This window comes from Coenobita brevimanus, chromosome 1 (assembly GCF_032717465.1).
Source record: "Coenobita brevimanus isolate Jiangsu-jjx chromosome 1, ASM3271746v2, whole genome shotgun sequence".
In the NCBI taxonomy this organism is placed as follows: domain Eukaryota; kingdom Metazoa; phylum Arthropoda; class Malacostraca; order Decapoda; family Coenobitidae; genus Coenobita; species Coenobita brevimanus.
The window spans coordinates 43,636,905-43,658,911 of record NC_136954.1 but is presented as its reverse complement, the minus strand read 5'-3'; the positions used below and the strand labels follow the sequence as shown (position 1 = coordinate 43,658,911).

Genomic DNA, 22,007 nt, shown 5'->3' with positions numbered 1-22,007 from the left:
AATAATTTGCCAAACTGAAATGGAGTGAGGGGGCCAGGCAGAGAACAAAATGGCGACATGAAATTCAGAGATTCACTTGGATTTGATGGAACAGGCTAGCAGCCAGATTATCTGAGTGGAAAATACAAGCCAGTGTATTCACCCGCGAATGTGAATTGCCTTCCGTCACCCAAAAAGTAGATCAGTAATCCTGACAATCAGAGGCATATCATTGCATCTTCACCAAAATATGAAAAATTAGTCGTAGTATTTCAGTGTTACTCCTGTTATGTATCTCGCTAGCATTCCAAAGCCTGAAATCGGGTATTATTTTGGTGAAGGTTATTGAGTACAACAGGCTTTTGAAGCATTTCTAATACTTACGCTTTAAGCAGCCGTTCTCTTCGTTGAGGGTATGATAGAAAATGGCAAATAATGGCAAACTGAAAGAAGGAGTTAAGGGGTAGTTCTTGCAGATTTCTCTGGCAGTCGGAGGTATACCATCACAGCTTTGCTAGAATTGTTAACAAGCAAGCCATATATCCCGGGATACTGCCCACAGTTTGGATACAATTTGCCCACTTGATTTTTTTAATATTTTGGTCAAACACACACACACACACACACACACACACACACACACACACACACACACATATGAGGACCTGGCAGAGAGTACAATTCAGAGTATAAGATCATTGCTACATAAAATGGAAGAGAAATCGGAAAGAATTATACTAACTGGGGACTTCAATACAAATATAAATTGGAATACTCTAGATATAAATAGCCAAGAAAGCTGTTGGGACCAAAAGCTCCTGGATCTCGTACAAGAGTTTTTCTTAACGCAACATGTGAGGGAAACCACCAGAAAAAGAGGGCTTGATGTACCTTCAGTGCTAGATCTAATATTTACTAGGCAAGAAAATGATTTTGACAGTTTAATATACCACTCTCCACTTGGCAAAAGCGATCATGCAGTACTAAATTATAACTTCAGGATAGCATATGACATAGTAAACAGCAATGACAGTTACAAAAAGAGCCTAAACTATAAAAAGGGAAATTATCAAGACCTAAAGAAGTATTTCTTAGAAATTGATTGGGAAAATGAGCTTAGAGGACAAGATTTAAATGCTGTATATAAAAAATTTTGTGAATTTTATGAAATAGGAGTCCAGAAGTACATCCCACAGCACAAAGAAGCAGATAAGAAAATACAGAAATGGTTCAATACAAAATGTAAAAAATCAAAAGAAAGAAGAGATTTGTTGTGGAATAGATACAGAAGACACAATAGTGAAAGGGCGAATAATAATTACAAACAGGCAAGAAACGACTATACAAGAATAAGGAGGGAAGCCCAAAAACAGTTTGAGGAGGATATAATAAATAAAAGTAGTGATCAACCAAAGCTGTTTTATAGCTATATCAGAAGCAAAACCAAAGTAAAAGATATAATACAATCCATTACGGACGAGGGAATCACTTATACACAAGAGAAAGATATTTGTGAAGCACTAAATAAGAATTTCCAATTAGTTTTTACAAAAGAAAAAAATTTTGAGAGGGACTATGTGGAATACGCATGTCCACACATACTACGAGATATACAAATAGCAGAAAAAGTAATACAGGGGGAGTTAAGTAGATTAGACAGAGGAAAAGCAAGTGGTCCTGATGAAATTTCATGTTGGGTATTACGAGAATGTGCAAAGGAGTTAAGTAAACCATTATTTATAATTTTCAAGAAATCCTTGAGTCAAGGTAAACTACCTGATATTTGGAAAAAACAAATATTGTCCCCTTATTCAAGAAAGGAAATAGACAAAATCCACTCAACTACCGACCAGTATCACTGACCAGTGTTGTAAGCAAGGTATTAGAAAAACTTATAAGAAAAGCTTGGGTAAATCATCTAGAAGAACACAGTATGATAACAGAAAGACAGTTTGGTTTCAGAAAAGGAAAATCATGTGTTACTAATCTGTTGAGCTACTATGACAGAGTAACAAACACAATACAGGAAAGGGAAGGATGGGTGGACAGTATCTATTTAGATTTCAAGAAAGCTTTTGACACAGTACCACGCCAAAGACTTTTATGGAAACTGTACCATCAAGGAGGAATTCGAGGCAAACTGTTTTGTTGGATGCAAGACTTTCTCATAAAAAGAGAAATGAGGACAGTACTAAGAGGAAACTACTCATCATGGAAAGAAGTGACTAGTGGAGTACCACAGGGTTCAGTGCTGGCACCAATCATGTTTTTAGTGTATATAAATGATATAAATAGTAACACTGGAAATGAGAGCTATCTGAATATGTTTGCAGATGATGCAAAAATACAAAGGAGAATTACTAACACAGACTCTTGCAAAGAGCTACAAGAAGAATTAAATAAACTTCATGAATGAAGTAGTACATGGCAAATGGAATTCAATGTGGACAAGTGTCATGTAATCAAGTTTGGTAAAAGTGGAAAAAGACCTGATTGGGATTATAAGTTAGGAAATAAAACCCTATACACATCAGAAAGAGAGAAAGACCTAGGTGTGATTATCAATAACAGACTATCTCCGGCTGACCACATCAGCGGAACATGTATACACTGCTTGCAAATATGAGAATAGCATTCACATACATAAATGAAGACATGCTAAGAAGGATAATAACATCATTCATTAGACCAACCCTGGAATATGCATTAGTAGTCTGGAGTCCTCATCTCAAAAAGCATATAAACAAGATTGAAAAAGTTCAAAGGGCCGCTACAAGATGGATACCAAGCTTAAGGGACCTAAGCTACGAAGAAAGACTAAATAAACTGAATCTACCAACTTTACAGGAGAGAAGGAAAAGAGGTGACATGATAATGGTATATAAGTGCATATCAGGAAAAGAGAAAATAGACATAAGTGATTACTTAACATATGGAGAAGCATCAGCAAGAGGACACTGCAAAACACTGCATAAGAAGAGAGGTGATAAAGACGTAAGGAAATTCAGTTTCCCAAACAGAGCAATTGATCAATGGAATGCCCTACCGAATGAAATAGTGTGTGCCAAAACAATTCACAAATTTAAGGATATGTACGATAACTATGGTTTAAGACACGGGACAGTACGAGCTTGACTCATTCCTGTAAAGATACAATTAGGTAAGAACAATTAGATAAGGTAAGAACACACACACACACACACACACACACACACACACACACACACACACACACACACACACACACACACACACACACACACAAAACTATACAAAAAGAGAGGTAATAAAGACTTAACGAAATTCAGTTTCCCCAGTAGAGCAATAGATCAGTGGATTGCACTACCGAATGAAACAGTGTGTGCCAAAACTATTAAAAAATTCAAAGATATGTACGATAAAAATGGTTCAAAACACACACACACACACACACACACACACACACACACACACACACACACACACACACACATTCTCCCATTTAGCCACCAGTAAGTCCTGATTGGTAATTAAAAAGGATAATTCCTGGTAGATTTTCCATAAACTGCCTAAAGTCGTCATGTTGTAGCTTGGGTAGAACATTGCTGCAATAGGCGAGCTAAAAATATGCATATAATAATAATAATAATAATAATAATAACTCTCGAAAGACCCCCTTCGACCGTTTGATCCGCCAGCATTTATCCATTTTTCGGAACTTTTTTCGAACTAAATTGGTATGAATAAACTTGTGGTAAGGATCGAAGAAAATGGATTTGGCTTTGTTGTCTCCGTTACAGAAAACAAACTTGTGAGGGGTACCTGTTATAAATGTGCAAATGAACTATTTAAAGGAACAAAAAATAAAAAATGCATAATCTGGAGCACTAGGGAACGTTCCCACAGAGCTCTATCGAAATTGGTTAGGAGGTGTAGCTGGATAAACCCGTTTACAGACAGACAACAGGCCCGTAATATTTACCGTAGATAATAATAATAGTGATATTAAGAAGAATGATGATGGCACAAATAATTGTTCTTCCCAGCCCCATTTCAGTTTCTTCGTTCACCTGCCATCAGAATCATAATGGTTGATAAATAGAGGGCATTAGAGGCTGCCCTCGTCCATTTCAGATAATCGAGTGACAGCTTCCATAGGTAATCACGGTTGTAATGAGGCGTGCGTCTGTGTGCGCATATGAGCATTCCTGTGTTTCTCTATCCGTCTCTTCGTCTTTCCATCCTGTTGTTATATCTGCCCGCCTACTCATCTGTCCATCCTTCTGTCCGTCCCTCTTTCTATTCATCCATCTGTCCGTCCCTCCATCTATCCAGCCACCTGTCCGTCCCTCCATCTATCCATCCATCTGTCCATCCCTCCATCTGTCCGTCCATCAGTACGTCCCTCCATCTGTCCATCGCACCATCTGTACGTCCGTTGCAGTCGATGACCCCTAATTTTAATTAGGAGAGCGGTGTTCATATAAGTAATTGCCTATAATTAGTTTGCCTTTCATCTTTTTTTTGGGGGGGAGGGGGAGATGGAATTAGAGAGAGAGAGAGAGATTGCCTTCTGATGTCTGCTATAATGGTCTCTACATCTTTAATCCTCTCGTTCCTCTTCTTGACTTTCTCACTTTCACGTTTCCTCCTGCTCCTCCTCCTTCTCGTTATCGTCTTTATCATCTTGTTCTTATTTCATGTCTCGTGTTCTCTTTTTCTTCCTCACTCTCTTTTTCTTCCTCACCCACTCTCTCACTCACACGTATAACCATCCACTCAGGTGATGGACGAGAGGTGGGAGCGTGACGTGAAGGAATACGGTACCGTCAACATCACCGGGTTCCGTATAGTGGACACGTCCAGCCCCTTCGTCAGGGACTTCCTCAGGACATGGTCTACACTGGATCCAAAGCTGTTCCCGGGCGCTGGCCACGGCTATATCTCGGTGAGTACCCGCTTATTATTATTATTATTATTATTATTATTATTATTATTATTCCCGGGCGCTGGCCACGGCTATATCTCGGTGAGTACCCGCTTATTATTATTATTATTATTATTATTATTATTATTCCTGGGCGCTGGCCACGGCTATATCTCGGTGAGTACCCGGTTATTATTATTATTATTATTATTATTATTATTATTATTATTCCCGGGCGCTGGCCACGGCTATATCTCGGTGAGTACCCGCTTATTATTATTATTATTATTATTATTATTATTCCCGGGCGCTGGCCACGGCTATATCTCGGTGAGTACCCGGTTATTATTATTATTATTATTATTATATTCCGGGCGCTGGCCACGGCTATATCTCGGTGACTACCCGGTTGTTGTTATTATTATTATTATTATTATTATTATTATTATTATTATGGTTATTATTATTCCCGGGCGCTGGTGACGGCTATATCTTGGTTAGTACCCGGTTATTATTTTTATTATTATTATTATTATTATTATTATCATTATTAAATTCTGTTTATATTTCCCTGTAGGATGTGGTGTTGATTTTTTTTTATTTGTAATAGAATATTTTTATGTAAAGAAGAAAGAAAAAAAGGCTAAAAGCCCTCAAAAATGTCACCCCAAAAAGAAAAAACAAAAACAAGATAACAGAGAGCCAAATTCAAGATCCGTTCATTTCGAGATGACTGGGCACACTGCGCTTGAAAGGCTGGCGGTCACCGGTAGTAGGAAATACAGACATTGGAAGACAGTTCCAGAGTTGACCTGTTGGATACCTGTGTGTGTGTGTGTAAACACACACACACACACACACACACACACTGGTCTATATGTTTTGTCCGCACTCCGTACAGTCGTTTTTCCCTTAGTCATATATTCGTATTCTGCCGCCGTCTTTCCCGCCCTGCTCTGGTATGCACCCTCACCTCGTCTCCTCCTCCCTCTCCACCTCTCTCTTTCCCTCCCTGTCCCACCCCATCCATATTCACAATTTATTCACATTATATTCAATTGCCTTGCCAGCCGCCGCCTCCTTGAATCTTCTCTTTCCCTCCTCCCTGCACTTCCCCTTCCCCTTATCACACGTCACAACTCTTCCATTCAAAGTTTCCTCTTATACACCCTTCTTGCTTCTCTGTTCCGTGTTTGGACTGTGGGTATCTCATGGGTAAAATGCACATCGCATATATCAGCCAATCCTTTATTGCAATATCAGGAGTGTTGAGGTCAGGGGATAGGTTCCTAAAGTCCAGACATTAACGGCCAGTGACCAGTCGCTCGTCCCTGAAAAGCAGTAAGTGAACAGTAAGCCCTACAGTTACCATTCTTTAGACGTAACTTTTTAAGGGTCACATGCAGTTGGAGCGCCTTAGTCCACTGTTCCGAATTTGGAAAGTTGTAACAGCGAATCTCATCTTATGTACAACGTAGTGTGGAGGCTACGCTACCGCCGTCCAGTACTTTTAACGATAGATGACAAACCTATTACCCTTGATGGCATTACATAGTTGAAATACCTTCATTGGAACCCTGCACCATCCAGGCAATCACACGGACTGGGACGTTCTGACCCTGAGTTTGTGTTCTGTGTAAGTGGGTCAGCAGTTGTCATCATCATTGGTTGCCAACTTGTGATGAGATTTTCCCACACACTTAACACTTAGGCTCCTTTGACTCACACTCACCTGAATTTAGTCACCTGGTTTCAGCTGGGATTGCTGAAAACGTTTCCCGGAATTATTTAAACCGTGAGAAAAGTAATAGGATGAGTATTTAAACACTCATGCTCATTACTCACTCTTATTTGAATAAAATCGTTTAGCGTTAACTGAATCAGAGTACGAGAATTACTCCGTCTTAAAAGAAAAATAATCACAAGATAATCATGTCGGAATGTATTGTCTGCTAACTGACATTAGAGGCCATTAAAAAAAAAAAAAAAAAAAAAAAGGCAATAGCTTGTTTGAACACTTTTAGGTCAGAACAACTCCAGTACTGTATCCCACCTAACACGAAGCGATGTAATTAAGCTGAGCGAGTCACTGGAACATGACAGAATTAATGCTGTGACCATTTGCCCTCTCATGGTTGAAATACATGTACAGTGGTATTCCACTCCAGCCACCGCGACAAGATTTAGGTCCAAGAGAGTAAATCAAAGGGTCATGAGAGTATTTATGGCCGAATGTTTACGTCCAGAATATTTTTTTTTTCCTCTAGGGCTGCTGTAGAAAAATGAATGATGTAATCCCTTCACTGCGGTGACATACCGTATGATTTATTCATGATACCACCAGAGGATTACATTCAGTAAGGGTTTAGTAGTGAATATGTTAAACATAAGCCATTTGTCTTTTAAATACGAATGGATTGTCACAAGCTTAATGTTGTAATCTGGCGGTACTGGTAGCATTAGCATAACAAAAATGACGTTCTTGGGATAATGTGGTGTAGCTGTGAATACATGTTATATATAGAGTATTGTTATAATCATCAGTTCGCTGACACTTCTCTTCCGGCTACAGTGATGGAAGGCGTGTCATATTTATTTTCGTGATAGCAGTATGAAACACAGCTAAAGTCACTGACAAGGATATTGTCTGACGTTCTCCAGCGAATGCTGACAGAGAAAGGTCGACGAACTTTAGCTCGTGATTGTACATTTCGTTAAAAGCGCCCCAGGGTTTATAATACGTCATGTGCAGAAAAAATGTGTGTGTGTGTGTGTGTGTGTGTGTGTGTGTGTGTGTGTGTGTGTGTGTGTGTGTAAGTGTGTGTGTGTGTGTTTGAAGTTACTGTTATAGCGGTTTAAAATGAGTGCGTGTATACAAATATTAAATATGATAAATAGATAACACTATAATCTGACCTCTAGAGAGAGGTCGTGTCAGGCCGTATAACTCCATTCAGAATCGCTATAACCTACAGTAAGTCATAGCTTTGTCCTAAAGTCTTGTGAGCTGTTCAGAAGAAAGAATTATACAGCCTTAGAATTTTTTTCTCCCAGTGTGTAGGTTGTCCAAGTGTGAGTATAATCCTTTTCATAATCATGCTTTTTTGTTGAATCCTTGTCAGTGGTCTGCTCATAGTGCTGCGGACTTGTGAAAGAACTGTACATATACCTGCAAAGTTGAGAGGGATCATGACCTCATTTCCGGGTTGACTCCTCCTCCCTCACCAATCATAGTAATGGTTTAGTGATGAGTCTACCTGCAGTTAGGAGCCAACCAATTTACCTTGGAGTAGGCAACTCTCAGCCTTATTACCTCCACCAAGGAGGTTATGTCTTACCTTGCGTTTGTTTGATTGCTTGTCCGTTAACAGGATTACTCAAAAAGTTATAAAAAGATTTTGATTAAATTTTGTGCAAGGGTGGGCTGTGGGCCATGGGAAAAATTATTAAATTTTGGACCGGATCAGCATCCGGATCCGGAGTATCCCGCACAACATCTCCAAAAGCTCTCAAAGAATTTTAATGAAATTTAATGGAAGGCGGGCCATGGACCAAGAAAGAACTGATTAATTTTGAAGTCAGATCCACATCTGGATCCTATATCCACGGATCCTGATCCGGGATTACTCAGAAAGTTATGAACGGATTACGATGAAATTTTATGGCAGGGTGGGCCATGGGCCAAGGAAGAAATTATTAAACTTTTGGCTGGATCCGGATCCGGAGTATCCCGCACAATATCTCCAAATGTTCTAATTGAATTTCAATGAAATCTTGTGGAAAGGTAGGCCATGGACCAAGAAACAGTTCATTAAATTTGGGGGCGGATCGGGATACGGATCCGGATCGTACATTCACGGATTCGGATCCGGATCATTTTTACTGGCAATGGCACTGGCGGCGGTATGCGCTATCTGAGTGCTGTCTAGTATTAATTTATGGAATAGCTTGCGGGAGTCAATTTACTGAGGAGGGATTTTACACACACACACACACACACACACACACACACACACACACACACACACACACACACACACACACACATTGATGACTCTGCTGATAGTAGCTGAGAGAACAGAATGGTATCTGCTGCATCAAACCAGGTGATGCACTGTTTATTTCACTGTCCAAGCCATTAGAATAATGAGTTGATTCATTGATTGATACATACATACATACATACATACATACACACACACATACATACATTCCGTATGTCCATAAACAGATAGCTTGATGGCCGGTGAGACAAATTTCGTTAAACGATGGATGGAAAGACAAACGGATGGACGGATAGATAGATGAATAGATGGGTGGATGGATGAATATTCTTCAGAGATAAATAGATTGACGGATAGAGAGAGAGAGAGAGAGAGAGAGAGAGTGAGTTGGAAGCAGAGTAAGAAAGCAGCATATCTCTAGTAAAACACTTAAGAGGCGAGAATACAGCTTCTCCCTCCAGGATTCCCCCAGGAAGTTCAGATTAACGAGTATAAGAAGTGGAAATTGTATTTTGGTGTCAGGCCCTCCTCTCTCTCTCGCGCTCGCTCTCTCTCTGTTTCTCTCTCTCTCCAGATTTTTCCTGCCTTTCTTCGATATCATTTGTTTATTTATTTATTTATTTTATTTATTTATTTTTAATTTATCCAGCTCTGGGTGCATGTCCATATTTTCGTCGGGTAAAAGGAGTCCCTTCCATCTTCTCCTTAGCGATTTATTCTAGGATATGGTTGGTTAGTATCCTTTTGTAAGTTATTTATGCAGAGCATGGCGACGTATGAAGGATTTATATAACACAGAATAGCACAATACTGTGTAATAAGTAAAATAAATCGCTTAGGAAAGGGTGTTAGGAAGCTTCCTTAACCGACGACAGTACAGGCAATTGACTTCAAAGACCCAGCAGCTGAGTAAAATCGTCTGGAAGCAAGAGGAATGAAATATGATGTGGTTAACCCTCTAATGATGGAGACAACTCATTAGTATTCTATTACAGTTTGTCAGACGATTTTATTCAGCTGAGTGATAGTTGGAGCCTGAGTATTTTAACTTGTCACCGTCAGCTGTCTCATGGTCAGGCGAACTCAGTTTTTTCAGCTGACGTCAGACGGTTTTATTCAGCTGATGGCAAACGGTTTTCCAGCTGACGCCAGACGGTTTATTCAGCTCACAGTGGGTCAACAGGAGACCAAGTCCATACAATCTTTCCTGTTTCAAGGTCTATCACTGCTTTTTAATATTCAGCTTTCTTTCCGACATATTCACTTTCCACCTCATTTCATCACATTTCACTTTTTACTTGCTTTTCTTCTCATTTCCTCCTTATTCCAAGTACTATTTCTGTTCTAATTATCATTTCCGTTTATTCCTACTGCTATTATTATTTCTGGTCTCATCTCCCATTGTTCCTACTACTATTTCTGGCCCTATCACTTTCTTTCCTCTTTGCAAAGTCCACATTCTTATACCTACTTTCTGGTCATGATGATGATGATAATGATGATGATTTTGATGATGATGATGATGGGGCAGGGACTTGGGAACGACAGGAGGAGGAGGAGGAAGAAGAAGAGAAGGAGGAGGAGAAGGAGAAATGGGGGAGGAGGAGGAGGAGGAGGAAGAGGAAAAGGACTACGGTACTAGAAGAGATAAGAAGTAGAGTAATAGTAAGAAGCAGATGATCAAGAAAAGTGAAGTTAATTTGGGAGGAGAGGAGGAGGGATGAAAAGAGGGGATGAGAAAAATGTGTAGAAGAGGGATAAGATGGAGAAAATGGAGGAAAATGACGAGGAGGAGGAGAAAATGGGGAAAATGAAGAGGGGGGGAAAAATGAAAGAAGATTGCGCAGAAATTATGACAGAAATGGGAGAAAAATTCGAAAGTGGGAAAGATGAACATAAAATAAGAAAGATAGTTAATATGGTGAAAAGAGAGGAAGAAGTACCAGTATAAGATGAAGAGAAAGATTATAGAGATGAAGAGGGAAAATGAAAAGAAGAATGGTGATGAAAATGAAAAGGTGAGACGAAAAAAAGGAAGAAGGGAAAGATGAAAAGAAAAAGGGGAAAGAGGAGAGAGACGAAGAAAACAGGGAGTGGGAGAATGAAAAGAAGAAAGATGAAGATGAAAATGGAAAAGATGAGGGACGAGGGAAAGACGAAAATAAAGAAGAAAGATGAAGAGAAAGAATAACTGGAGGAAATGAACTGGAGGATAATTGGAAAGATGTAAAGAAAGGATGGAATAGAGGAAAAGAAAGGAGGAGAAAGATGAAGAGAAAGGAGGTGAAAGATGAGAAGAAAGGAGAGGAAGGATGAAGAGAAAGAAAGGATCGATCAAGGAAGAGAGAAAATATAGAGAAAAGGGATAGGTGATGAGAATGATAAGAAAGACGAAGACTAGTGACCACAGTGATAGACCCATTTGGTCTTAAGGAGCCTCTAACCTGTATCACTGGAGCACAGGCCTGGAGGAGGAGGGAAGAAGGAAGGAGGGAAGGAACGAACGAAAGAGAGGGAGGAGAAATCAGCGGGATATAAGGAAATGTGAGGGAAGGATGATGACGAAAGGTAATCCTTTAGAAAGAGGATGATATATATATCTTGAGGTCCCTTCGCCTAGAATGAAGTGTGAGGCACTGGATGGAGATAACTTAGGTAGATACGATGGAATAAAAGATAAGTAGGTACAGGTATAAGACGTTTTATATACTCTATACTAATCTAACTATCTACAGTATATGCCATTTTTTCAGCTTGACACACACTTTTAGCTGGATGGGCCTTGTAGGATTCTTTTAGTGCGAGAAGTCTTTTTTAAGTTCAATTTAGTCGCTTAGAAGTAGGAAAAATGAGATGAAATAATACGTAATAGGTGTGAAGGGATTTTCGAAAAAAAAAATGTAAATAAACACCCACAGTCAGTTTTACTCTTCTGTTAGTCATTCTGCTTCAGATGCTAAAAAAATACGTGTCAGTGTATTATTATTTTTTTTTTTAAATTAATGAGAGAAATAATTAACAGCAGGATTTTTTATATTTAAGTTGATATCTCCTCATTTCTCTGAGCGACAGCAGCATAATTGGCATAAAAAACACTATCAGTCTGGATATAATTTTAATTGTGAAAAATGTAATTACGTTTTTATTTATTCATAAGTGGTTAATGATATGTTAAATTATCAACTAAGGATGTTTCTAGTGTTCAGTACCCTGATAGGTTATGGGTATTATTATTATATCTTTAAAATCCGCTGTTCCAAAATCTTCAGTATTCAGTTACATCTAAAGCCAGATGATTTTATTCAATAGAGTGACCCAAAGGAGCTGGAGAGTTAATACTTGACGTTAAGCCTTTCGTGATCAGGACAGTGCTATCCTCTGTTCGCATTAAGCAGGGCTAAAACTGCCATCTCTCAACCCTGAATCCTGAGCCATAACAAGTGGTTAACTCCAGAATATGGTGCTAGTCACAAAGAAGTTACATGACAAGGATGTAGAGCTGCAGCATCGTCCTTTTCTGCCACTCAGCTATGTGAAATAAGCTGCAAAATAACGAAAATCTAGGCCAACTTAAATTGAATGAACTATAGTCTTGTGTTTCAGCCAACTCCATACTGTTTTATTCAGCTAGAGATGCCTCACAGGAACCCGAGAGTGTTGATGCTTTCACCATTAACCTTTTCGTGGTGTAAGTAGCTCTAGCACTGTTCCCTGACACAGATATGCCCTAGAGCCTAAAGAATGCCACTTTGTCTATATAGTTCACTAGCTGCTTCAGAATGGTGCCCTTCCTAGTATTACCTTGTGTCCTGAACCCAAAAATGTTAATTCTGTCACATTTAACCTGTTCAGGGTGGGAACAACTCTTAATATTTGTAGTAAGGATAACCCCAGGCAGCTTTATTCTACTGAGTGAGTCATAGGCGTATATTAAAGTTGTGTAATATACTCGTATCATAATTATTTCACACGGAACCTTTAGTAAGTTTTTCATACGACGCAATTTTCAGAGTGTATGCGGGTGGATCATTAAAATTAGCTACGGACTGAAGGAGTGAGAATGTCATTACCTAGTACATTAGAGAACTATATGGAAATGTTGTTTGTCGCCTGTGTCTGTCTGTCTGTCTGTCTGTCTATCTGTGTCTTTGTAGGTATATATATGTGTATCTATGATTGTATTTACTTATGTCTGTTATCAAACCATTACCAAATGAATTTACGAATTTTAATTAAACTAGGAATGCTGCTTAGTTTGGAAAGGCCGATTATTAGATAAGGAAGGATTAGGCATCATTTCCTCCCTGGTGGCACGCTGATCCCATCCGCCACGCACACGCACAAGCACACACAAAATCCATCACAGCCCTGAGAGGAGAGAGAGAGAGAGAGAGAGAGAGAGAGAGTGTTCATGTGTAAGAAAGTCCTGCACTTCCTCGTGTCAATTTGCAACCCTGTGTTTGAGTTGGTGTTTCTTTGTTCTGAGTTTCAGTGAGACTTGAGGGTCATGTTTAGGAGTAAAGATTACTTTTTACGGGTTGGGCTTGGGCGTTAATTTGAAAACTTTGGGGGAACAGAGAGAGAGAGAGAGAGAGAGAGAGAGTGAATAGTAAAGCTGAATGAGGTGTGTGTGTGTGTGTGTGTGTGTGTGTGTGTGTGTCAGTAATACACAGATTGCTTTACTGAGGACATATCATTGAAGTGGTGTAGTATTTCAACTCTAGACAAAAAAAGGTCTATCCGAAACAGAACAGCATTTTCTGGATATGCCAAGAATATAGCAGTTTATACTTATACAGTCTGTCAGAAAATTTACTGAAGGAGAAGATTATAAATGCCTTGTCTTGTAATTTCACTTCCTGCACGTATTTTTAGTGACGTAGACGGCGTCCTAACACCACTTCCTTAACGACTAATTCAGCATGTATTCCGTGGTGTTCTCTTTTATTGTATTTACATCATTTCAGTATCTAAGTAGTTTGTATCAGTAACATGTAAAAGGATACGAGATGTATTTTGAAGAACATATTGCAATAAAAGGATATGAGGTGTATTTGTAGAATATATTGCTATAACATTCCCAGAGGTATCGATTTTTTTTTTTTTTTCAAAGACCTACAACCCTTCAATTTGGTAACGTCATTTGGAGCTTTATTCTTAATCGTTTTAGTCCGGGGAAATTTTTATCGTTATCGTCTTGACATTTTCTTACTATTTTATTCAGCTTAGGACAGACATTTCGCACAGGAGAGGTTAGATATGGCACTGATAAACACCTTCAGTATGAAACGCCTTTGTGTAGGTCAGTGAAATCGTCTGGTTGCAGCTAAGACTAGACTGCCAAGAACGTCGCTCGGATTCAGAGTGTTAAGTTTTATTTATGCCATATCTAGACAAGCTGCAGGGGTTAGATACAGACGTCATTAACCCTTTCATTTTATAGACAACATTTTATTAACTTCGTTTCTTGAGATCCTTCCGAGGTTGAATAGAAACGCATCTGGTGGTGAATTAATAAATGAAAAAAAAAAAAAATAATAATAATACGTCACTGGTGTCATGGAGGTAAGTGTGTCATTATAACTTTGTGTTTTTATCTCCTTCTCTGCCACACGTCTTCCTGCATGACCTGAAGGCCTTTCGTAAGTGTGTTCATAAACGCGGAGGTAATGCCTCCTTTACTCATGGGAAGAGAGAGAGAGAGAGAGAGAGAGAGAGAGAGAGAGAGAGAGAGAGAGAGAGAAATCTGTCATCAGAATGGTACAATTTGTTGAACGAATTACGGCGTGAAATGAAAACACGAAAGAGAACAGCATACAAAACTATCATGCAGAAGGAAAACAACGTCCCATATTCATTTTTTCGTGGCGCAGGGACCCGAGGCTAGGTAACCATAGTTAAGACTATTTCAGGCAATATTTCATACATAAAAATAGCCCGTCATCCAGCCCCTTCCCTGCAGATTGCCTGCTTCGCATTTTCTCGGCTAAGGAAAGGCGATTTTACGAACTTCAAACACACACACACACACACACACACACACACACACACACACACACACACACACACACACACACACACACACACACACACACACACACACACACTCGCACGCACGCACGCACGCGCGCGCACACACACACACACACACACACACACACACACACACACACACACACACACACACACACACACACACACACACACACACACAACCGTTAAATGTTAGGCCCACCAAACCTAGAATCCAGGTACTGACTTTTAGATTACACCGGTTAAGGAAGCGTCCAGTTATCTCTTCCTTGGCGATTTACTTTTGCATATGGGTGGTTAATATCCTTTTTTACGATTTTCGTGCGGAGTAACCTATGGCGATATTGTAAGGATCTGTGTAACACAGAAGAGGACAGTGAAATAAACAAATACTGAGAGTGCATACCTCCACCAATGCCATTGCCATTAAAAAGGATCCGGATTCGGATCCGTGGACATAAGACCCGGATCCGGGTCCGTCCCCAAATTTAATCTATTCTGTCTTTGTCTATGCCCCACCTTTTCACTGAGTTTCACTGAAATTCATTGAGAATTTTTGAAGATATTTTGCTGGATACTCTGGATCCGAATCTGTATCCTCCCTCAGATTTAATCATGTCTTCATTGGCCCATGGCCCACCCTTCCACAAAATTTCATACAAATCTGTTCATAACTTTTTGTTGCTAACAAACAGACTGACAGACAAACAAGTCAACTCAGGCAAAAACATAACCTCCTTGGCGGAGATAATAAATAGCTTAGGAAAAGATTCTAGGGAGCTTTCTCATCCGACGGAAAAACGAGCTCGTGTCTTATTAAATACAAGTACTAAAAACGAGCCCATGTGTCTCATTAAGTACAAGTAATAAATTAAGACCCTACTCTGGAGCCTCAACGCTTCCTGACAGTGCAGTAAGAGATTGCCGTAGGAATGAGTGTGGTTAATATTTCTTGTGCTTCTTTCACTGCAAGCACTTCTGTCGTCAGTCATAACCTTATATTTAGAGGGGGAAATCTACACTTTCTATTAGGATTTTCACAGCCCTTCTAATTCATTGTCCCACGCATTCTCTCTCTCTCTCTCTCTCTCTCTCTCTCTCTCTCTCTCTCTATCTATCTATCTTTCTCTCTCTCTCTTATTCATTTGGTCTCTGTATTTCCCCTGTCTTCACCTCAGTCCCGGGTTCGACGTGATGTTCACTCTCGCTTCCACCTGCCCGGTCCACTCCATTATGAAATATGCCTTTACCTTCCCTGCCATCCCTTTCGCTGGTTTTCAGTGTATCTCAGGCACGTATTCTAAGGCCCTGGCAAAGGAGGATTCGCTGCACCTACGCTTCAGCGATTTATTATAGGTATTACACCTGTAGTTTCATCTGTGCCCTACATATATATCGTTTTCATATCGGTACAGTTTACAGCATTAATATACAAGATTGAGGTGTAATATGCAGAATAAATAGCTAAGGAAGGAGTGTTACGACCAGAGCCACCTACAAGACGACCATGGAGGGAGATGCGTAGGACCTCCTATCTTAGCGAGTTTTTCTGCATATCGCACCTGTGTATCTTAATGTGTATTGTATTATGCAAACTGTATTTTGTTGCGTTGTATATATCAGTGAATAATTTTTACGGTGTAGTATCTAGAATAAATCGCCAAAGAAGAAGTGCTACGTAAAATAAGTTAGGTAAATACGACCCTCAGTTTCCACTCTCTGCCTGCATCTTCGATTATTTACGTCATGCATTACATTTCCTCCTCACCATATCCCATCCACACACTCCATCTAATCTATATACCACCTGTTCCACACACGCCACCTGTTCCACACACGCCACCTGATCCACACACTCCACCTGATCCACCCACTACTTATTCCACACACTCCACCTGATCCACACACTACTTATTCCACACACTCCACCTGATCCACACATTCCACCTGATCCACACATTCCACCTGATCCACATACTCCACCTGATCCACACACTCAGCATGATCCACACACTCCACCTGATCCACAAACTCAACATGATCCACACACTCCACCTGATCCACGGTCTACCTGATCCACACACTACCTGTTCCATACACCTAGTTTCTTCCACAGTCAGCTCTGATGTTTTCACATCATCCATTGTCATTTCCTTCACCCCCATATCTTCCACACATCCTACCTATTCAACACACTTTACCTCCTCCGTTAGTTAACTGGCAAACTAATAGTAACTGTTGACTCTCGTTTTTTAGGGAAGGATTTAGACTTGGCATAAGGCTATTATCGGTATTATTGGTCCTTGTGCACTGTGTAGGTGATACGAATGAATAGTTTATTTTTTTTCTCTCACTCGTCCATCCACTCACTCTCCCTCACCCTTCCACCCATCCACCACCTTACTTCTTCCCCAGCGCAACGCCTTCTCCTCCTCTCATCCACCCTCCCACCACCTACTCACCGTCTCCTACATTTCCATTCACAAACCTCCTTTTGCGTCTCTTCTCACCCACACTTCTCCCTTGCCTCCTCACTCAGTAACCATCCTTATCACTCTACCATCCCATTCCTTGCTCTTTTTCTCCACCTTGTCTTTCCTTCCTTTCTTCCTTCGCAACTTTCATGTATATATTTTCTCTTTCCGTTTTCTCTCTCTTCATTGTCTTCTTTCTCTCTCTCTCTTCTCCACCTTCATCTTTTTTATGCTCCCTTCCTTTTCCCCGTAAATTTTCAACAATCAGGTCTTTCCACTTTTTTGATCAACCCATCTTCTCTAGTGACCCTCACCCCTCCGTTCACCCACCCTTTCATCTCTCCTCACCTTCTCTCACCCTTCCATCTCCTCTCTTCCCTTCTCACCCTCCCATCTACTCACTTCCCTTCCCACCTTACCATCTCCTCTCTTCCCTTCACACCCTCCCATCTCGTCTCGTCCTTTTTCACCTCCCATCTCCTCTCTTCCCTTCTCACCCTCCCATCTCCTGTCTTCCCTTCTCACCCTCCCATCTCCTGTCTTCCCTTCTCATCCTCCTATCTCCTGTTTTCCCTTCTCACCCTTCCATGTCCTCTCTTCCCTTCTCACGCTTCCATTTCCTCTCTTCCCTTCTCACTCTTCCATTTCTTCTCTTCCCTTCTCACGCTTCCATTTCCTCTCTTACCTTCTCACCCATCCATCTCCTGTCTTCCCTTCTCACCGGCCCATCTCCTCTCTTCCCTTCTCCACCCACATCTCCTCTCTTCCCTTCCCACCCTCCCATCTCCTCTCTTCCCTTCTCACCCTCCCATCTCCTTCCTTCCCTTCCCACCCTCCCATTTCCTCTCTTCCATTCTCACCCTCCCATATTCTCTCTTCCCTTCCGACCCTCCCATCTCCTCTCTTCCCTTCTCATCCTTCCATTTCCTCCCTTCCCTTCTCACCCTTCCATTTCCTCTCATCCCTTCTTATCCTTCCATCTCCTCTCTTCCCTTCCCACCCTCCCGTCTCCTGTCTTCCCTTCTCCACCCCCACCTCATCCACCCTCGCCTTCTCTCACTTCAGTCCCGACACAGCTCTCTCTTAACCTCTTCACACGGGTACACCCGGCAACAGTTCCGCCTGGGCCCCCCAGTAGCGAAATATAGTAGATGTGGCAGAAGTGTGTGTGTTTGTTCGTCTGTACATGCTCGAAAAATGTTCGGATCGTCAATTCTCTCACTCCATTGTGAATGTGAATCGGCCTTTGAGTTCACTCCATAGATGGCGGTGTGTGGTTATGGGGGAGAGACGGGAGGTCAGGACGGTAGGTGGGCCGGAGTTGGGGGGGACGAACAGCTAGGTTGTTTGTATTGGACATGATAATAGTTTTCCCAGTCATTATTGTGGATCCTTTCAGGTTACTGACACTTTGTATTCCTAACAACAATAAAAAAAATGAAATATTGTTGCATTGCTACCCGTTACAATATACTCCACGATGATTGGATATCCTCCATAACTTATTCCCCCCCCCCTCTCTCTCTCTCTCTCTCTCTCTCTCTCTATTGTTGCATTGCTACCCGTTACAATATATTCCACGATGATTGGATATCCTCCTTAACTTATTCCCCCCCCTCTCTCTCTCTCTCTCTCTCTCTCTCTCTCTATTGTTGCATTGCTACCCGTTACAATATATTCCACGATGATTGGATATCCTCCTTAACTTATTCCCCCCCCTCTCTCTCTCTCTCTCTCTCTCTCTCTCTCTCTCTCAGGTCATTAAGTAATCAGTATATAGCATTATCAGCACAAATTAAAGAGGATTTGTCTTTTAATTAAAACTGCTGACAAAGGCCGAATCACGTTCACAATGGAGTGAGAGAGTTGACGAGCGGAACATTTTTCGAGCATGTACAAACGAACAAACACACACACTTCTGCCACATCTACTATATCTCGGTACTGGGGGGCCCAGGCGGAACTGTTGCCGGGTGTACCTTGTGCTGGAGAGCGTCGCGTCCATGTGGTGGCACTGATATGACTGGACGGCTCCGCTGCCCAGTTGTTCAAATATCCCTTACCTCTCTCTCTCTCTCTCTCTCCTCGATAGAGGATGGTAGGAAATGAGAAACTTCAGCCTGTAGTCCATTGGGTTTGAGTACGAATGGGGCTTCAAAGATAAATAAAAAAATATAAAAAAAAACAGGCTGCTTCCTTTCCTTCCATCATTCTTCTCATCTCACCTCCCACCCACCCACCAACCTACTGCTTTCCTTAATCGCGTCCCACTGATCCAAACACGAGGCTTTCAGTTCATCCAGCCACCTCCTTTCCATTATATCATTCCTCTCTCCGGCCTTCTCCTCTCCCCTCCTCTCTTCACCTCATCTTTCAAAACATTTTCCACTCCTATACCTTCCTCTCGTATCTCTCCTCTTCTTACCTTTCCTCTCCTTCCCTCACCTTTCTTCTCCTCTTCTACTCTTCATACCTTTCCTCTCCTCTTGTTACCTTTCCTCTCCCCTTATTACCATTCCTCTCGTCTTCTTACCTTATCTCGCGTCTTCTTACCTTTCTTCTCCTCTTCTCTTCTTACCTTCCCTCTACTCTTCTTACCTTTCCTCTTCTCGTCTTACCTTTTCTCTCCTAACCTTTCTTCTTCTCTTGTTACCTTTCCTCTCCACTCCTCACCTTTCCTCTGCTCTCCTCTCGTCTCCCCAAACACCTCCCATTCCAACACCTTCCTATCGTATCCTCCATGTGCAAAAAAAAAAAAGGGGGGGGGGGTTAGTGGCCTCGACCACCTAATACGCAAATGGACTCCCGCGACTCTGCTCTTAAGGTAAAATTACTTGCGTCACTACACCCACCAGGCAACCGGAGCCTCGTATTTCTGTGTGTGTGTGTGTGTGTGTGTGTGTGTGTGTGTGTGTGTGTGTGTGTTTCTTTACTGGGTGGGATATATTTTGCAGACATTCCTCGTTGGAAGAGTAATATTATAGGTGGCAGTGTGGGCGTCGTAACATTTTCTTCTTAGCGACTTAGTTTTCTCTCTACTCCTTGGTATTCTTATCTGTTATACGTATTTGCTCCCAAGTTTACCTCAGTAACATGCAATAGGATAAAGTAAAAGGTGCAGCATGCAAAATAAATCGCTGAGGTAGATGTGTCAAGAAGTCTCCTGTGCCACCTTAAATCGGAGAAGTGTTGTGTTATATGACAACTTTTGTAATATGAGTGCAGCTGTATATTTTTGAGGCTCTGTTCTTTTGATGAAATTATTATTCCCATTATTAGTATCATCCTCATCCTCATCATCATCATCATTATTATCATTATTATCATTATTATTATTATTATTATTATTATTATTATTATTATTTTTAATTATTATTATTATAATATTTTGGTTCTTATTAAGCTTCGCCACATATATGGTGAAGCTTAATGTTTTGTTAGGTGTTGTTATTATTTTTCTTTGCACTCTTCGTCTTAGACCTTGATGATATTGTACAGGAAGGTACCCTAGGGTAACCCAGGTACTTGTGCCAAATGTGAATGACCTTGACCTATTTTTGAAGGTCATATACTCATTTTTGGTGTAACAATTGCATGTTTGAAATTGAAATATATCAGAAACTAATTGAGATACAGCTGTTTGCTTGAAAATCCTATGATAAAAAAGTTTATTGAGAATTTTGGCTGAATATTTTGCCATTGAACCTAGGGGAAATTACTGAATTCAGATCTGGTCCGTGTTTTCTTTGTAACACGTTTTAGAGAAAACCACCATATCTGTAAAGCTGTAACTTTACAGAAATACAGCTGTTATCCCTCTCATTATCTGAAAGGAATATGGTTACAGTTAAGCATACAGTTAGACAATTATTGAGACATGTAAAATGTACCCATGCTTCATTTATTTCTTCCACACCTTTGTCTTTAGATCTTGTTGATATTACACAAGAAGCTACCTTGGGTTAATCTAAGTACATGTTCCAAATATGAATGGCCTTGAACTACTGACAGTCACTACCATAAACAGTTATGGCGAAGCTTCTTTATTGTGGCTACACAGTAAGTAAATAGGTAACTAATTATTATTATTATTATTATTATTATTATTATTATTATTAATATTATTATTGTAGTTATTATTATTATTGTTATTATTATTATTATTATTATTATTATTATTATTATTATTATTACTGTTATTATTATCCATCATCCAATCCTACGTTGCACCATGAGGAGCGTAGGAGCCCTGGGCTAGGCAGTTAGTCCTTACATTTAAGATGAGAGTGACCAGCCTCACTCATCCCTGAGTGGCATTACGTGAGCAATAAACCCCAACCACCGCTTGGATATAAACCTTCACCAGCTCAAACCGATTGGAGTGCATTAACTACGCACTAAACCACCAGGCGCCAAAATTTGGCTATATGGTTACCACCCAGGGTAGTAAATGGTTTCTTGGTGTACAGGAAACCATTTGGCTTGTCACTCAGTGTAGAGTCACCCACAGGCAGAAGGAAGAGGAAAGAATGAAGGAAAGAAAGACAGAAGAGGGAGTGTAAAGTCACCCGTAGGCAGAAGGACGAGGAAAGAATGAAGGAAAGAAAGACA

The 22,007-nt window shown here is 40.6% G+C and overlaps 1 protein-coding gene across 1 annotated transcript in view; it reads left to right on the top strand.

Moving 5' to 3' along the window:
* The window catches only part of LOC145395582 (glutamate receptor 1-like), a 171,711-nt gene that overhangs the window by 64,716 nt on the left and 84,988 nt on the right, over positions 1-22,007 (top strand). The window lies entirely within an intron of this gene.